Source organism: Saccopteryx leptura, chromosome 3, assembly GCF_036850995.1.
Source record: "Saccopteryx leptura isolate mSacLep1 chromosome 3, mSacLep1_pri_phased_curated, whole genome shotgun sequence".
Classification (NCBI taxonomy): domain Eukaryota; kingdom Metazoa; phylum Chordata; class Mammalia; order Chiroptera; family Emballonuridae; genus Saccopteryx; species Saccopteryx leptura.
Window position 1 is genome coordinate 305,804,368 of NC_089505.1, and position 11,515 is coordinate 305,815,882.

Sequence of the window (11,515 nt, forward strand, 5' to 3'; positions counted from 1 at the left end):
AGGGCCACTGTTTACCAAGACTTTGTTCCTTTGTCTCTTAAATATGTTACCTTCACAACACTGTCTTTTCATAAAAGACAATTACTAGGGGTTTGTCACACCTGAGAGAGGCAGAATGGAGAATGAGAACCGCAAAGGCTTCTGATCAGACAGATTTAGGTTTAAATTCTGATGATGACATTTAACAGGCGACCACTGCCCTCAGCTGTTTCTTCATCTGCAAGAATAATCATATTTACCCTGTCTGGTTGCCGTGAGGATTAAAGATACACAGTGCCCTAGTATCAAATCCAGAAGTTCTACAAGGCGAATTGCAATGAGTTCTACCAGTTCTCCCCTCAGAGGGCGTTTCGATGTCTGGGATGATAGGATACAGGCAGGTCTCTGGAGGCCACCGGAGAGGAACCACAGGGGTTTGTTTCTTCATTCTTTTCCTTAGTTCACATGAACCCTCATTTTCTGCTGTCATCTACCTGTGGCTTTCTGACAGAGTTGGCTGTGTTCTGCCTTGCAGAATATGGTGATGTGTGTATTTGTCTAAAGCTCACTTTTAGATTATAAACTCATTGTGGACAGAAACTGGATTTACGTGTTTCAAGTCTCCATAGCATTGGGCATCTTGTTTACCCATAAAAGGTACTTAAAATGAGCTTATTGACTGAACGTCCAAAGTACAGTTAGCCAGTGATATGACATAGTGGGGGAAATGATTAATAAGATAGGTCTTAATTGCTGGAAATATTTTACCTGTTGTTGTTGACTGTTCTGAGGGGTGACTTGTTGGAAAGGCTACTAAAGGTCCAAGGATTCCACTCCATCTCCGCCTTCTATGTAAACATAGCTTCAAATCTCTTCCTGGCTTCCACCCAGAATGTTACTCCAAGTGCTTTCTGTATAGAAATTTTGGAGCTGGGTGGCCAACCAACTTTCGCTGCATTCTGTCCTAGGAAGTTGCCCACTCTGCTGTTCTTTCTACCTATGCCAGAGCGCCCTCTGCTGGAATATCTAGGAGTAATTCACGAAACTCAGTGTGCTGGAATTGGCTCGTAGTCTCTTCTTTGCTGGGAACCCGTTTCTTTCAGTGTGGGGTAAAGATGGAAACTTCCACTTTCTCTTTACTTTCCTTATCCCTCTTCTCAGCCTAAACGGACCTCTTCCCTTGGAGTGGGCGTTTCTGGTGATGGCGTGGCCCTGAGCCAGGGATAGCTGCCCTGGTCTGCTCCTGTTGCAGAGCTGAGCTCTCTGACCTTGCTCAAGGCGCAGTGACAGTGTGTACAGCACTGGGCCCTTCAGAGGGGCACCTGCAAACTCTAAACTGATTTGTGTTTAGATGGAATTGTTACAAAGGGTGGGATTAGAACCCAGACTGGATGCAGTGGAGTCTAATTAACTTTAGAAGGAGGCACAAAGATTACTCTGAGTTTCCCAGCAGCCAGCGCGAGGAGGAAAGCATGACTGGACAGGACAGTGTGGTGGAGAGCAGGCAGGGTCGCAAAGTGGTGCTCACGTGCGCACTGGGGCATCTGGCTCACTCCTTAGCCAGAGTTTCAGACCAGCTTACAGCCCTTGTGCGTTAGATGTGAGGCCCGTCTGACTTGTCTCTTTTGAATTGTTGAAAATACAAATATCAAATCTGCAATTGCCCAGGGCTGTTGGTGGCTTTTACCTGAGCATAAACTGGCTGCTTAGGAGAAGTACAGCTATTTCTGGGGCTGAAACCAAAGATAAATTTCTGGAGGACAATGTACTATGTAGTGAACAATGTCTTCAACAACATTCTTACAACAAATAAGAATGTCATATGGTTATTTCTGTTAATATTGTCTCACTGTAGGCTGGGGACATGTTACCAAGTCACAACTCACTTGAAATAATTGGAGGATGGGGTGCGGTTGTATTTGGTATATAAGAAGAATTCAATCTGAAACACATACCAGGAAGAAGAGTATTCTGGCCAAGTGGCAGGTCACTGGCATTTGCCTGAGTACATTTCCTTCCGCAGTAAACCTTCCAAGCTGGCTGGGGATGCTATTTTCAGCAATGGATTATCCTTTGTCCTAGTTGTTCAATGATCATTTTTATTTCTTAATACTCAGCAAAACCCCCATCTTACCACAATTAATGAACAAAAGATCATCCTGACCTTGAGCAGAACATTAGATTATTTAAATTGAAATTTAGAGGACTAAGGAAATTTGTCATCTTGCAATGCGATGCAGAAGACTCGTTAGCCAATGATTTAATAACTCCAAGCTATTGTGTAGCATCATTTCTCTGTCAGTTTTCATCATTAGGTCGATTAAATATTGTAAGATGATGGGGAAAACACATGGAAGGTCATATTGATTTAGCCCAGACCAAATATTTGTCCAAGTTCATCTCTTAAAAAATTGTGAGTGATAATTCTTTCCTCTTTAAAAGTGGTAGAAAAAAGTAGGTGATCAATATTTTTGTCTTAACTTGTGTGTTTGTTTTTGTGAAGCTTCCAAATGGCGGATCAGGGGCTGAGTTTTAGGTGGCCATCCTGCATCTGTGTGGTTTGCATTACAATATTGTTCAGAGGAACTGCATCAGGATGTGGGGATCGAAGATTACGTGAGGCACGTCCATCGGAGCCTTTTATGGTTACATAGACCAAGCATTCTCAAGGAAGGAGGTGTGGAAGGATGATGGGGGAAGTGTCACTCCCAAGGCAGTGATCACTGATTCTTGGTGGGGACAAAAATATCTTAGATATTTTAATAGAGAGTGCATTGGTTTGTGGCACTCCAATAGAACACAGTACATAAACAGCATATCTATACTATTAAAATCTCATGGTGGTTGGCCCTGGCTGGTTGGCTCAGTGGATAGAGCATTGACCTGGCATGTGGATGTCACAGGTTCAATCCCCCATCAAGACATATATCTGCTTCTCTTCTCTCCCTCTTCCCCTCTCACGGTAGCTCAATTGGTCCCAGCGACAGCCTCAGGTGCTGAGGATAGCTTGGTTGATTCAAGCATCAGCCCAAGATGGGAGTTGCCGGGTGGATTCTGGTCAGGGCGCATGTGGAAGTCTGTCTCTCTATCTCTCCTTCTCTCATTTAAAAAAAATCTTCATGGTGGGACATGACTAGGAAATAAATGTCTACTGCTGTAAAAAGGCATATCTATACATTGGTCAGCTCTCTTAGTGTGCTAGAGGTCACTTGGTGATGAGGAAATGATGACATATGATTTTTTAAAAAAATTATAAAGTTTAGTCTTCATTTATTTTATTTTATTTTTTTGTGGTAAGAACAGTTAATACAACATTTACCCTCCAAAGAAACTGTTAAGTACACGATACATTACTGCTGACTACAGGGACAGTGTTGGACAGCAGATTTCTAGGGTGTGTTCTTCCTGCTTCACTGAAATTTTATGCCCACTGGTTAGTAAGTCCCCACTGCCCCCTCTCCTCAGCCCCTGGCAGCTACCATTCCACTCTTTGATTCTGTGAGTTTGGCTACTTTAGAAACTTCTGTAAGTACAATAGAATCATATAGTATTTGTTTTTCTATGACTGGCTTATTTCACTTAGCATCATGTTTTCAAGGTTCATCCACATTGTAGCATATGACAGGGTCTCCTTTTTTTAAAGCCCAATAACATTGCATCAGGTGTATAGACCATGTTTTCTTTATTCATTAATCCACAGATAGACACTCAGGTTGTGTCCACACCTTGGCTATTGTGTATAGTACAGTAGTGAACACAAGAGTGCTAGTATCTCTTTGAGACCCTGATTTCAATTCTTTTAGATAAGGACCCAGAAGTGGGATTGCTGGATCGTATGACAGTTCTTTTTTCTTTTTATTAAGTGGGAGGCAGGGAGGCAGAGAGACAGACTCCTGCATGCACCCCGACAGCGATCCATCTGGCAAGCCCTCTTTGGGATGATGCTCTGCCCATCTGGGGTGTTGCTCCTCTGCTCGGCAAACAAGCTATTTTAGCACCTGAGGCGAGGCCATGGAGCCATCCCCTGTGCCCAGGGCCAACTTGCTCCAACCATTTGAGCCATGGCTGTAGAGGGGAAGAGAGAGAGAGAGAGAGAAGGAGGAGGCGGAGAGATGGAGAAGCAGATGGTCGCTTCTCCTGTGTGCCCTGACTGGGAATCTAACCCAAGACTTCCACACTTGGGGCCAATGCTCTACTGCTGAGCCAACCAGCCAGGGTCATATGGAAGTTGTATCTTTAATTATTTGAAGAACCTCCATACTGTTTTCCTTAGTGGCTCCACCAATCTGCATTCCGGCCGGCAGTATAGAAAGGTTCCGATTTCTCCAGCTTCTCAACAGTGTACCTTTTATTTTATGACATACTTCTTATTGAGGGTATATTTTATGCTAGGACTGTTCTAAACACCATATATACACAATGTCCTTTAGTCTTTGTAAGGTCAAATATGAAAGTTGAGGCTTGGAGAGGTTAGCAAGTTGTCCAGGGGAGGCAGTAATGTTTAATATTTGAGAACTCCGACTGAGGCCTGGCCTTAAAGTACAGCATTTACTAGTCATATGACTCCTGCAACCCTCGTTTCCTCAATTATAAATTGGAAGTATTAAATATACTTCTCTAAAGGATTATTGTGAGAATTATGAGAAAATGCATATAAAGCGCTTAGCAGTGTCTGAGTAATATATTGGTTATTGTTATAAGAATAATAATTTTTATTATTAATGCCTGTGTTCTTAGTCACTTCTCTTTTTGTTTCAATTGAGTGTTACCCTTGGTCATTCTTCTTCCCTCCCTCCCTCCCTCCTCCCCTTCCTCCCTCCCTCTTTCTTTCTTTCTTTCTTTCTTTCTTTCTTTCTTTCTTTCTTTCTTTCTTTCTTTCTTTCTTTCTTTCTTTCTTTCTTTCTTTCTTTCTTTCTTTCTCTCTCTCTCTCTCTCTCTCTCTCTCTCTCTCTCTCTCTCTTTCTTTCTTTCTTTCTTTCTTTCCAGCCGTCTTTCACCTTTTATTAGGTGTTAATTACAATATGAGAGGACTCAGAGGTGCAGAACAAAGGTCTTGGTCAGGAATGTGGCGTTCACACTGGACCCTCTTCAGTGGCACTTGCACCCCTGCTCGTGCTTGAGTTCCTTGTAAGAAGGGCAGTGGTTGGAAAAGCACAGAAGCTGCCCATACCATAGAAACCCAGGGACACTCCCTCTCTTCACACTGACATACCTGTAAATGCTCTAGTAACCTTTGAAAATGCTCCAGCAATGCTTTTAGGGGTGAAATCCCACATCAGTATCCAGTTTGGCAGCTCCCCTATTTCGACATCCACGAGTTTCTTCTCCTTCAGTGGTACAGCTGACGCCACCTTGGAGTCCGGGGTGTCACTCTTTATACCTGGTTTCAATATGGGTGTGTGTGTGTTTTCTCAGCTGTACTTTTGATGTTTAGTTTCTTTCCCTGAACTTATAAACATGGATAAATACATCTCTAGGGATATATACCTATATATATTTATATGTATAGATATCATACTCTTACCTTTCAAGATATAGCCAAGCATACAACAATATTCAAGTTCATAGATGCTATTTTATCTTTCAAATGTATTTGATATTTGAGAGCATATTCAATAAAAGATAACTAACTAGAACTTTTGGTTACATATATGACAGAGGGTTAGCATAATGAATATCCAAAGAGCTTTTCTAAATTACTAAGAGACAACAAATGTTTCAGTAGAAAAATGGTCAAAGAACATAAGGCAATTTATACTAAAAAAGAAATCAAATGACTAATAAACATGAAAAAGTGTTTACTCTGTAACATAACAATGAATTATCACTTTTGTTCATAAAATTGGCAAAATTTAAAATAATCAGAATATCTGTTGCTGGTGAGAATGTGAAAAATTGAGCAATAAGACACTGTTTTTGGCAGCATAAAATGATTAAGAACATTAATGAAAAGAATACCTGTTTTTAGAGGAAATTTTGTATGTATCAAAAGCCTTAAATATATACAAGCCTTTTGACCTAACAATTCTACTTCTAGGAATTATTTTAGGGCAAAATCAGATGAGTGCAAAGATGTATGTTTAGGGATGTTCAGTGTAGCTGTATTTATGGTAGTAGAAAATTAGAAACAGCCTAAATATTCAGTACTAGCTATTACAGTTATTGTTGTCAAAGACAAAATTGTTCAGTGAGATGGAAAGACTTTTTTTCAAGCAATACTGTTGAAATAAAAAATTAGACCTGTTTAGAAAGAAAAAAATATGCATAGAACCATAGAAGATTACTGGAAGCACATACCTAAAAATTTTGAAAGCAACTGCCTTTGCATGTAGAATTACAACTAATAATAATAATTACTATTATTTTATTTTTCTGTATGGAGTATGTATTATGTTTTAGTTCCTACTGCGGCATAACAGACCAGGGGAAATGTAGTGGCATAAAGCAACAGTTATTTTACAATAGTGATAAGAATTTGGAAAGGTCAGAGCAGGGACAGCATGTCCCTGCATCATTGTGTCTCAGGCCCAGCTGGGAAGACTTGAAGTCTGAGGATGCCCCAACAGTGGGGTCTGGAACTGTCTGAAGGTTATCACTGACATGTCTGACACCTGGACCAGGAGCACCTACTTGTGGCCTTCACATGTGCTAGGCTCCCTCCCAGCATGGTGGCCTCCATGTAGCTGGACTTCATACATAGCAGTCAGAGGTCTGAGAGTGAACGGTACAGTGAGTAAGGCAGACTCTGCCCTGTCCTTTCTAAGTTGGCCTTGGAAGCTGTGCGGTTTCACTTCTGCTACTTCTGCTGGGGACAAGTCACAAGCTCGTCCTTGTTCAAGGAGGAAGGGACATAGACACCATCACTTGGTCACATTGTAGAAAAGTGAGATGGTAGATATTATTGCAGCCATCTTTGGAAAATGCACACGTTACTTTTGTAAACAGGGAAAAAATCCATAAATACCATTACTTTTTTGTTGTTGTTGTATCTTTCTGAAGCTGGAAACGGGGAGGCAGTCAGACAGACTCCCGCATGCGCCCGACCGGGATCCAACTGGAACGCCCACCAGGGGGCGATGCTCTGCCTATCTTGGGCGTAGCTCTGCTGTAACCAGAACCATTCTAGCGCCTGAGGCAAAGGCCATGGAGCCATCCCCAGCGCCCAGGCCATCTTTGCTCCAATGGAGCCTCGGCTGCGGGAGGGGAAGAGAGAGACAGAGGAAGGAGAGGGGGAAGGGTGGAGAAGCAGATGGGTGCTTCTCCTGTGTGTCCCAGGAATCGAACCTGGGACTCCTGCACGCCAGGCCGACACTCTACCGCTGAGCCAACCAGCCAGGGCCAATACCATTACTTTTTTAAAAACCTATTATGATATAAAATACCTAAGAGCCTAATTCTCTGAGGTTTGAATTGGAGACTCATTTTGTATAATAGAGTTGAGAATAACCTTCCCAAGTGTCTGTGTGAGCTTCCTGTCTTTGATGTGCTTCTGTGTGTGGGCCTGAGGGTAGCAACAGGGACAAGTTGGGATAGGGTTGTCAGGCCATCGAGTTACACTGGATTTCAGAGAAATAGCAAAGACATTTTTAGTATAGGTATGTCCCAAACAGTGCATGGGTCATACTTATGCTTAACAATTAGTCATCATTTATCTGAGATTCAAATTTAACTGGGTGTCTTGTATTATTGTTTTTGCTAAACCCGGCAGCATAATTTGGGCAACATCTGTAGATAAGCCTGATGGGCCATTGCCATCCACTCGTGACTCCCTCACTGTGGGACAATGAAGGGAAGAGCTCTTGGCAGCCGGAGGGATTCTATTCTCAGCGTGGGCATCAACACCATCTGAGAATAGAACAGGGTAAGACATGGGGTGAGGGGCTCAGCCAGTATAGGCTGGAAACCGGGACTCGTTAAAAAGTACTATGACCTTGGATAAGTCACTAAATCTCTCTGTGACCTAGTTTCTTGTATGAATCATGCTAATATGAGTTGCTGGGAAGATGAATATGACATGAGTGAAACTGCTTTGAAAACCTTAAAAAGGAGATTTAGTGTGTTGGTGCTAGTTTCCCCTCATTCTGAGTCTGGTCAGCACTGGACAGTGACAAGCATACCGCTGGGCTTTCTATACAAGAGATGAGCTCACATCCCTGTTTTTTAAATTTTTTTTATTGATTGATTTTAGTGAGGAAGGGAGAGAGAAAGAGAAAGAAAAAATCAATTTGTTGTTCCACTTATTTATGCATTCATTGGTTGATTCTTGTATGTGGATTGAATCTGCAACCTTGCCGTATTGAGATGATACTCTAACCCAGTGTTTTTTCAATTGCCAGTTTGTGGACCTAGGCTGGTCTGCCAGAAATTTTGGCTGGTCTGCAAAAGAGTTAACCACCTTGATGTTGTATGAAGATCATAAACCCAATGATCTTAGTGGAATTCACTTATGCTCAGGGTGATTGCCACTTATTAGCTTGTCTTATTGATGAAAATACTATCAAGGTTGTCTTAGATATCTTTGGAACTTGTAGGCCTGTTTGAACAACCTTTGGCATCATGCAGAGCATTTAAACATCATGTGAAATAGACCAAAAGCATTTGGACAAACTTATGTAGTATTCAATGCGTTATACACGTGGAGTTTGAAAATCAAGCACCAGCTTGTACTGTGTAGCAGTGTTTAGTGTGGTAAGTTGAAACTATTGGTTGCATGTTTCTGTTTCCAGCTGGCTAGGTTATGTACAGGCTCTAATTCCCACCCCTTCTCTCTGTAGTTTATTTTTCTCTTGAGCAAATAACATTTGGACAAAGTTATTTATTTTTCATTTTTTACTTTTCCAGAGAAAGAGATAAATACAGGAAGAGAAAGAGAGAGGGAGGAGAGAGATGAAAAGCATCAACTCATAGTTGCCTCACTTTAATTGTTCATTGATTGCTTCTCATATGTACTTTGACTGGGGGTGGGGGTGGAGGGGTTCCAGTCTAGCCAATGACCCCTTGCTCAAGCCAGTGACCTTGGGCTCAAGCCAGCGACCTTGGGCTTCAAGCTAGTGTCCTTGGTATTGTGTTGATGGTCCTGTGCTCAAGCCAGTGACTCCATGCTCAAGCTGGCAAGCTTGCACTCCGGCTAATAAACTCATGCTCAAGCTGGCGACCTCAGGGTTTCAAACCTGTGACCTGAGCATTCCCATTTGATGCTCTATCTACTGTGCTACCACCAGTCAGGCTTGGACAAACTTATATATGTCAAATGATTCATACATCTGGCATTTGGAAACTAAGTACCAGCTGGCACTGTACTACACTGTCGTGCACACGATTAAACTTTATCTGTTCCACCTTCCTTCCTCTCTCAGTAATACATTTTTTTCATGCTTGTGCAAATAGTCGTGCATGTGCTTGCCTGTTCAGAACACATCCATACTGTTTGCAAATAAATTATTGTGCATTTTAGTGTTATTGTGCTGTAAATTTTAAACCCTACAAAATAGAAAGAGATAAAAACAGCAAAACATTTTAACCTTCTTCAAAAGTGAAAACAATAGTTAAAAGAAGTGATGATACCTAAAGTAAACCAGGTGCTAGTGCTTCAACTTTAAAAGAAACAGTGAAAAAAGAAATGTGTTGATGATTTGGAAGGTGCAACAGAAACCATAAAAAGAAAGAAGACTTTGTTAGGCAGTATGATTAAGAGTATTTAAAACTTGGTTTCACTGCAGTACCTGGTAGTGAGTTATCGCCACAGTCCTTGTGTGGAAGGGGTTCTGAAATTCTGCCAAATGTGCAGCGAAACCTCCAGACCTACTCGTCACCTGCATTCCAAGCAGAGCGATCTTATTGAGAAGCCACTGGATATTTTTGAAAGATTATACAACCAAATAAAAAGTCAGAAAACTCAAATGAAGAAAATGATGACTAATGACAAATTGCTACTTCAGGTGTCTTACTTATTTAGCTACTTTCAGCTCTGAATATTGAAAACAAAAGCCCATTCACTATTGGTGAAGAATTAGGGAAGCCTTGCAGCTTAGATGCCACCCAGGAAATTTTGGGTCCTCACGCTGACAAAAACTTGAGGCTATATTACTTTCAGAGAATACCATTCAAAGAAGAATTGTTGATATAGTCAATGATATTGAAGAGCAAACTATAGAGGAAATAAAGAAATTGAAGTGTTTTGCCATTCAACTTGATGAATCAAATGACTTGAATAACCATGCTAGTCTACTTTTCTTCGTGAGATATATTGACAGTCAAGACTTTAGGGAAGAACTACTTGTTTGTCTTGATCTACCTAGTTCAGAGATATTTAATGCTCTTTTTTTCCCCTTTTTATTTTTTTGTGTGACAGAGACAGAGAGAGGAACAGATATGGACAGACAGACAGGAAGGGAGAGAAATGAGAAGCATCAATTCTTCGTCACAGCACCTGAGTTGCTCACTGATTGCTTTCTCATATGTGCCTTGACCTGAGGGCTACAGCAGAGAAAGTGACCCCTTGCTGAAGTCAGGGACTTTAGGCTTCAAGCCAGTGACCTTTGGGTTTAAGACAGCAACCATGGGGTCATGTCTATGATCCCACACTCAAGCCAATGATCCCATACTCAAGCTGGTGAGCCCGCACTCAAGCTGGTGACCTCAGGGTTTTGAACCTGGGTCCTCTGTGTCCTGTTTGATGCTCTATCCACTGCACCACTACCTGGCCAGGCATTTAATGCCCTTAATGAGTACTTTCAAGTGGAGAGCTTAGACTAGATAAAGTGTGTTGAAGTGTGTGTGGATGGTATTGTGAACATGATTGGACGTCACTCAGGAGAAGTTGCAAAAATAAAAAATATTGCACATCCAGAAATGGTGTTCATACACTCTATGATTTACTGGCAGCATTTGGTTGCAAAGAAACTTTCCCCTGAATTGAACACAGTGATGAAATACATGGTGAAGATCATTAATGATACTCTTTTTAAAATTTTGTTTATTGATTTTTAGAGAGAGTAAAGAAAGAAAGAGAGAGGAGAAGTGGGAAGCATCAACTCACAGTAGTTGCTTCCTGTATGTGCCGTGACCAGGCAAGCCCAGGGTTTTGAACCAGTGACCTCAGCATTCCAGGTCAATGCTTTATCCACTGCGCCACCACAGGTCTGGCCATTAATGACATTCATATTCAAGGTTTGAACTCCAGACTGTTCACGACACTATGTGAAAGCATGGGTTCCTAACACCAACTTTTCCTACTCTATGTGGAGATGAGATGGCTTTCAGGGGAAAGGGTTCTTTCATGCCTTTTTGAGCTAAGATAAGAAGTGAAACAGTTTCTGCAAGAGCAAAACTCTGTATTAGTGGAGCTTTTGTTGGATGAAGAATGAATGGCCAAGTTTCCATATATGGAGGATATATTTATTGTCTTCAATGAGCTAAATATTTCTTTTCAGGGGTTTAACACAAACATTTATACACTAAGAAATAAGATAGATGCATTAAAAAAGGAACGTGTTTTTTGAGGAAGTTGCATACAGGAAGAAGATGTAGAAATGAT